General features: G+C 40.5%; 1 long non-coding RNA gene across 1 annotated transcript; it reads left to right on the forward strand.

Annotated features, from left to right (window-relative positions):
• Positions 1 to 1,380: 1,380 nt before the first annotated feature.
• On the forward strand, positions 1,381 to 3,751 carry LOC141028125 (uncharacterized). The gene is made up of 2 exons (XR_012190401.1): positions 1,381 to 1,989; positions 2,634 to 3,751. It is a non-coding gene; the product is annotated as an uncharacterized lncRNA (long non-coding RNA).
• Positions 3,752 to 8,238: the final 4,487 nt, after the last annotated feature.

Raw genomic sequence — 8,238 nt, forward strand, 5'->3', positions numbered from 1 at the left:
CTCATCATGCACAACCCCGATGACAAGCCAAGTAATTGTTTCATACTTTAGTAATCTCAAACTTTTTTCAACTTTCACGCAATACATGAGCGTGAGCCATGGACATAGCACTATGGGTGGAATAGAATATAATGATGGGGTTGTGTGAAGAAGACAAAAAAGGAGAAAGTCTCACATTTACGCGTCTAATCAACGGGCTAGGGAGATGTCCATCAATTGATGTCAATGCAAGGAGTAGGGATTGCCATGCAACGGATGCACTAGAGCTATAAATGTATGAAAGCTCAACAAAAGAAACTAAGTGGGTGTGCATCCAACTTGCTTGCTCACGAAGACCTAGGGCATTTGAGGTAGCCCATTGTTGGAATATACAAGCCAAGTTTTATAATGAAAAATTCCCACTAGTATATGAAAGTGAAGAAATAAGAGACTCTCTATCATAAAGATCATGGTGCTACTTTGAAGCACAAGTGTGAAAAAAAGGATAGTAGCATCGTCCCTTTTATTTCTTTTCTTTTTTGAGCCTTTTTTTGCCTTTTTTTGGGGGGATAATGCTCTATTAATGATGATCATCACACTTCTATTTATTTACAACTCAATGATTACAACTCGATAGTAGAACAAAATATGACTCTATATGAGTGCCTTCGGCGGTATACCGGGATGGGCAATGAATCAAGAGTGACATGTATGATAAATTATGCATGGTGGCTTGCCACAAATACGATAGAGAGTCTATCAAAAAGTTGCATGGCAATATATCTCGGAATGGCTATGAAAATGCCATAATAGATAGGTATGGTGGCTGTTTTGAGAAAGATATAAGGAGGTTTATGTGTGATAGAGCATATCATATCACGGGGGTTGGATGCACCGGCGAAGTTTGCACCAACTCTCAAGGTGAGAAAGGGCAATGCACTGTACCGAAGAGGCTTGCAATAATGGAAAAGGTGAGAGTGCGTATAATCCATGGACTCACATTAGTCATAAAGAACTCACATACTTATTGCAAAAATCTACAAGTCATCAAAAACCAAGCATTACGCGCATGCTCCTAGGAGGATAGATTGGTAGGAAAAGACCATCGCTCGTCCCCAACCGCCACTCATAAGGATAAAAATCGAAGAACACCTCATGTTTTAAATTTGTCACACAACGATTACCATACGTGCATGTTACGGGACTTACTAACTTCAACACAAGTATTTATAATACCTAAATAGTTCATCCCCACTAAGATAATTCTCTTGACATGCAAGCTATCCACATAGCAAATTTACAACTTTTGAATTTTTTTTAGTAGCCATCGTTCCCTTTCCAGCTTCTGTAACCGGCGAAACGGATCGTATTATCGAACAATTTTCTAGCCACACAAGCGTTTCGTCAGCAGCCGCGAAGAGCGACGGACATCATAGACAAATCGACTCCTTTCTCCCTCGTCAAAAAGAGACCAATATTTCCCAGTCTGGCTGCTGGACAACAATCTTCGTGTGAGGGCGCTCCTCCAGTTCTGACCACTGGTCCCGCCCGCCTCATGTCCGCCGGTTTTGCTTCGCTTCGACGCCTTTCTGGCCGATGGGACGCAGCCGGGCCGAGGTTCCACTGCCGCTCACCCAGATCCGCGAGGAGAGCAGCAGAATGAGTCGTTGCTCTGCTCTGAGCCCTCCTAGCGCCGGCGGCCTTGGACGTGCTGGAGACGCCCATCCCCATTGTGGCCTCTGATCTGGACAAGATGTACGAGTTCTCGGACGTGCTGGACGCCCCCCATCCCCGTTGTGGCGTTCGATCTGGACAAGGAGAAAGGGTTCAAGCGGGAGGATCTCGGGAAGGACAGGTTCGCCGGGACGGTGATCTTCCACGAACACCGTGTTCCTCTACTGCAAGGGCCCTGAGGAGTGGTCGCCCCACATCGAGCGCACCAAGTTTGACCGCCTCCCCCGCCTTCTTGCTGCCACCATGAACGCCCGCAAGCCCAAACATAAGTAGAGCGTGAGCATCTCTTCTCCTTTTCCCACTCCCTTGATTTGATTTAAGATTGGCTTGATTCGGTGTTTTGATGTGGTATTCGTATGCTCCTGCCATGATAGTGTTATTTGGTTGAGCTACCCCTTTCATGGAAAGATCATGTCTTGGCTGACACAAAGCTCAAGTTATAGAATTGTGTGTGAAATGTTAAAACTTGACACGATCAGGCTACTGTATATGTTGTGCATGGTGAATTGGAATTATATAGTACTCCCTCTGTAAACTAATATAAGAGCGTTTAGATCACTAAATTAGTTTACAGAGGGAGTACATGCCATCTTTTTCTGTGGTTTGCTCTTGCAATTATTAGCGAGAGGAAGGAAACATCCTAGGCCAGGTCACATATGCGCCCTCGGCCCCGCCTACAACCTGTTTCAGTCCCCTCGCTGTACTAGGTTCTCCCAGATTTCTCCAGCCAAATTCTTCATCTACCATATTGCTTCATTACTGGTTCGCCTGCCAAGTTCCCTATGAGTCATCATCAAAAAAGCTTCTCGGTTGATGACACAATGAACTTTCAATGCAGCCTGCTGCTATACATGCTAGCAAATATTTGATATTCACTAACAAACTACTTGCTGCATACTGAAACTATGAAACATTTTCAGGCATCTCAAAGAAAGGATCTGTTGTTCCTTCCAGGTTTCAGCCACATAAGTGGTGGGAGGTTTGCTATTATCCTTAAGAGTAAAAATAGCAATTCCATTTTGATAAATATATCAAATATTTGTAATGGACACTACTTTATAGACCAACTATCCTTAGCGAAGGGACCTCACAAGAAAATACATCACCAGTGTAGTTGCTCCTGATGATATGAAACAAATCAAGCAGGATGCTGCTCATAAATCTGCATACTTATTTATATTAATCAATGAATGCTTTAAAACAAAAGGTTCTTTCACAGAAACTCTAGAACGAAAACCCGACTTTACTGCAGATGCTAACAGAAAATTCCAAAGGTATAAAACGCTTCAAGACCATGTGATGTATCATATATAATCTAATAATTCTTCTCATGCAAGTCAATTACTGATAATTAAATACGTACAAGTCACCATGCATTAGCGGCAGCAAATTAACAAATCAACATCCTGCCATGTAAATCCTAGCTTTATTCTTCCATACATTTATAAAAATAAAATTCAAAACATATTCTGATCTGACATTTCCTTCTATTCCCACAACTCCTCCAGTGCAACAACTTCAAGTTCATGAATTGTTTATTTTCTACATCATTGTTATGAGGATGAAACCTTGAAGATCATATGCTTGACATTTCAACTGAACCATTTTTGTGTTGATCACAACCTATTCTAACCAAGAAACATTCTCATGTTTCAAGGTGATTTTATATATACAAAACTACATAATATATATATCATCATGTGGGGCATGTATTTGCGTCAGCTCTATCGGTACCATCTGCATATTTTCTGCAATCCTCCACCATTATGCATGTGATGGCCTCTTGACCTTCCCTTATTGTATATTTCTTGCTCTGCAGTCTCAGTGTGCAAGTTAGTAGTAGAGCTTTATTACTCCAATTTGGATCCTGACCTTTCTCATCCCTTTGCTTAATGCTTTGCTTTCCCATTTAACATTTTGGTTGTGTCGTATTGTAGGTTGGTCGATACATTCTCACTTTTCTGTTGTGTGGTATCTTTTATGTCAGCGGTTATACATATATACTTATACCACCAATAAATTTGAATCATTACCTATATATGAAATCTGTCATATTATTGACTCAAATTGTTATCTTCATTGATATGCCGATGTTACTCAGAAAATTCATGAACAAATCCCACAGCAACGCGTGGGGAATCATCTAGTTTCTCAAATTCACAACTACTCAACTAGCATGACTCTAATATTACCATCTTCATATCTCAAAACAATCATGAAGTATCAAACTTCTCATAGTATTCAATGCACTTTATATGAAAGTTTTTATTATACCCGTCTTGGATGCCTATCATATTAGGACTAATTTATAGCCAAAGCAAACTACCATGCTGTTCTAAAGGACTCTCAAAATAATATAAGTGAAGCATGAGAGATCAATAATTTTTATAAAATAAAATCAACCGTGCTCTAAAAGATATAAGTGAAGTATTCGAGCAAAATTATCTAGCTCAAAGGATATAAGTGAAGCACAATGAGTATTCTAATAAATTCCGATTTATGTGTGTCTCTCCAAAAGGTGTGTACAGCAAGGATGATTGTGGTAAAATAACAAGCAAAGACTCAAATCATACAAGACGCTCCAAGCAAAACACATATCATGTGGTAAATACAAATATAGCCTCAAGTAAAGTTACCGATGGACGAAGACGAAAGAGGGGATGCCTTCCGGGGCATCCCCAAGCTTAAGCTTTTGGCTGTCCTTGAATTTTACCTTGGGGTGCCTTGGTCATCCCCAAGCTTAGGCTCTTGCCACTCCTTATTCCAAAGTCCATCAAATCTTTACCCAAAACTTGAAAACTTCACAACACAAAACTCAGCAGAAAATCTCCACTTTAAGGTACTGTAATGAACTCATTCTTTATTTATATTGGTGTTAAACCTACTGTATTCCAACTTCTCTATGGTTCATACCCCCCGATATTAGCCATAGATTCATTAAAATAAGCAAACAACACACGAAAAACAGAATCTGTCAAAAACAGAACAGTCTGTAGCAATCTGTATCAAACGTATACTTCTGTAACTCCAAAAATTCTGAAATAAATTGGTGGACGTGGGGAATTTGTCTATTAATCATCTTCAAAAAGAATCAACCTAAAATCACTCTACAGTAAAAAATGGCAGCTAATCTCGTGAGCGCTAAAGTTTCTATTTTTTACAGCAAGATCGCAAAGACATCACCCAAGTCTTCCCAAAGGTTCTACTTGGCACAAACACTAATTTAAAACATAAAAACACATCTAAACATAAGCTAGATGAATTCTTTATTACTAAACAGAAACAAAAAGCAAGAAACAAAAATAAAATTGGGTTGCCTCCCAACAAGCGTTATCGTTTAACGCCCCTAGCTAGGCATAAAAGCAAGAATAGATCTAGGTATTATCATCTTTGGTGGGCAATTCTTCGATAGAACACTTATAACCCTTAGGAGTTTCCTTCTTTTTATTAATGATCAAACTCCTAGGCAAGAAATCAATAAATTCATTTGTAGCAAAAGGTTCCTTAATGATAGCGAAAAAGTTGGGGTGAACACTTATTGATTTGAGATCCGCATTTTCCTTACTAGAAGATTCACCTTTATTTTTAGGCACATACATAAACTTGGCAACTCTAGTAGTAGGAGGATTTGGAGTATTTTTCACGGAAGAAAAGGCAGACCCTAAGTTGGTAATAATATATCCTCAAGTTTATCAATTCTTGTGGAATCTTGATCTATCTTTTCTCTAACTATGGGTTCCTTTTCTTTAAAAAAAATCAGAGTAACTCCTACCTTAGATCCATATTGGGTAATTTGGTTGTGGATCTTTTTATCCAAATCTTCAATCAACTCTACAGTGGCAACTTTATTTTCAATAATTTCAAGCCTTTGCATCACATGTTCCAAAGTTAAAATAGTTCCATTAACCAAAAGAGGTGGTGGGCCAAACAAATCTGTCATAGCATTATAAGAATCAAAAGTATGGCTACCCAAGAAATTCCATCCGGTAATGGTATCAAGAATATATCCATTCCAAGGAGTGATGCCTACATAAAAATTGCGAAGAAGAACGGAAGTAGATTGCTTCCTAATGGATCTATTCTGAGCATTGCAAATTCTGTACCAATCATCTTTTAGGTTTTCTCCCTCCCTTTGTTTAAAATTAAGAACTTCATGATCGGGAGTACTAACAATGATATAAGGACTAGCCATGACGACGAAACAAAGATCTAACACAGAAGTAAACAAGAAGCAAGCGGAAAGAGACGGGCGGAAAAAGAGGGCGAATAAAACGGCCAAGGTGAAGTGGGGGAGAGGAAAACGAGAGGCAAATGGCAAATAATGTAATCCGAGGGAGAAGAGTTTGTGATGGGTACTTGGTATGTCTTGACTTGGCGTAGATCTCCCTGGCAACGCCGCCAGAAATGGCTAGTTGACGGGAGATCAAATCTCGACTTGTTGGCGCAAATCTCCCCGGCAACGGCGCCAGAAATCCTTCTTGCTACCTCTTGAGCATGCGTTGGTTTTCCCTTGAAGAGGAAAGGGTCATGCAACAAAGTAGCGTAAGTATTTCCCTCAGTTTTTGAGAACCAAGGTATCAATCCAGTAGGAGACTACACGCAAGTCCCTCGTACCTGCATAAACAATCAAGAACCTTGCAACCAACGTGATAAAGGGATTGTCAATCCCTTCACGGCCACTTGCAAAAGTGAGATCTGATAAAGATAATAAGATAAATATTTTTGGTATTTTTGTTGTATGGATTGGAAAGTAAAGATTGCAAAATAAACGGCGGCAGAAATAGCAAGTTGATAGGAAAATAATATGATGGAAGATAGACCCGGGGGCCATAGGTTTCACTAGTGGCTTCTCTCAAGATAGCATATTCTACGGTGGGTGAACAAATTACTGTCGAGAAATTGATAGAAAAGCGCATAGTTATGAGAATATCTAGGCATGATCATGTATATAGGCATCACGTCCGTGACAAGTAGACCGAAACGATTCTGCATCTACTACTATTACTCCACACATCGACCGCTATACAGCATGCATCTAGAGTATTAAGTTCATACGAACAGAGTAACGCATTAGGCAAGATGAAATGATGTACAGGGATAAACTCAAGCAATATGATATAAACCCCATCTTTTTATCCTCGATGGCAGCAATACAATACGTGCCTTGTTGCCCCTGCTGTCACTGGGAAAAGACACCGCAAGATTGAACCCAAAGCTAAGCACTTCTCCCATTGCAAGAAAGATCAATCTAGTAGGCCAAACCAAACTGATAATTCGAAGAGACTTGCAAAGATATTTAAATCATGCATAAAAGAATTCAGAGAAGAATCAAATATTGTTCATAGATAATCTTGATCATAAACCCACAATTCATCAGATCTCGACAAACACACCGCAAAAAGAATTACATCGAATAGATCTCCAAGAGAATCAAGGAGAACTTTGTATTGAGATCCAAAGAGAGAAAAGAAGCCATCTAGTTAATAACTATGGGCCCGAAGGTCTGTGGTAAACTACTCACACATCATCGGAGAGGCTATGGTGTTGATGTAGAAGCCCTCCGTGATCGATTCCCCCTCCGGCGGAGCGCCGGAAAAGGCCCCAAGATGGGATCTCACGGGTACAGAAGGTTGCGGCGGTGGAAATAGGGTTTCGTGGTGCTCTCGGATGTTTTTTTTGAACCCGAAACGGTAGGAGCAAGCTCTCGGATGTTTTCAGGGTATATGAGTATATATAGGCGAAAGAAGTAGGTCGGTGGAGCCATGAGGGGCCCACGAGGGTGGGGGCGCGCCTACCCCCCGGGCACGCCCTCCTACCTCGTGGCCGCCTCGTTGCTTCCTTGACGGCCACTCCAAGTCTCCTGGATTGCGTTTGTTTCAAAAACGATCCTCGCGAAGGTTTCATTCCGTTTGGATTCCGTTTGATATTCCTTTTCTGCGAAACATTGAAATAGGCAAAAAAAACAACAATTTGCACTGGGCCTTCGGTTAATAGGTTAGTCCCAAAAATAATATAAAAGTGCATAATAAAGCCCATTAAACATCCAAAACAGATAATATAATAGCATGGAACAATAAAAAATTATAGATACGTTGGAGACGTATTAGGAGCTAGTGTACGATTTTTGACACACGCGCCAGATCAATGTTGTGTATTCAAACATGCATGCACGCATCACCTCCATACATATGCATGTAGTGGTTGCCTTCAAACGATACACTCCCTCGCATGGTTATCGGCGACAAGCCTATATATTCATGGGCCCGCGTGGACATCCATGATCACCTTGACCAACAACAAGATAGGTTACCATGGCGGATTCTTCATTTGGTTCGTGTTATCGTAGTATAGGTCATGGTGAGATTCAGACCTAATTAAGTTTGAGCGCATATACTATGCATGAATGCATGCATATATGAATTCCCGATGTTGGCTTGAAGTGTGGTGTAACATACATATGCATCGTCAACCTAACCCTCACTCGGTGTGGGGATTTCTAGTTCGAAATCACGGTGCCACATCAAA

Source organism: Aegilops tauschii, chromosome 7, assembly GCF_002575655.3.
Source record: "Aegilops tauschii subsp. strangulata cultivar AL8/78 chromosome 7, Aet v6.0, whole genome shotgun sequence".
Lineage (NCBI taxonomy): Eukaryota > Viridiplantae > Streptophyta > Magnoliopsida > Poales > Poaceae > Aegilops > Aegilops tauschii.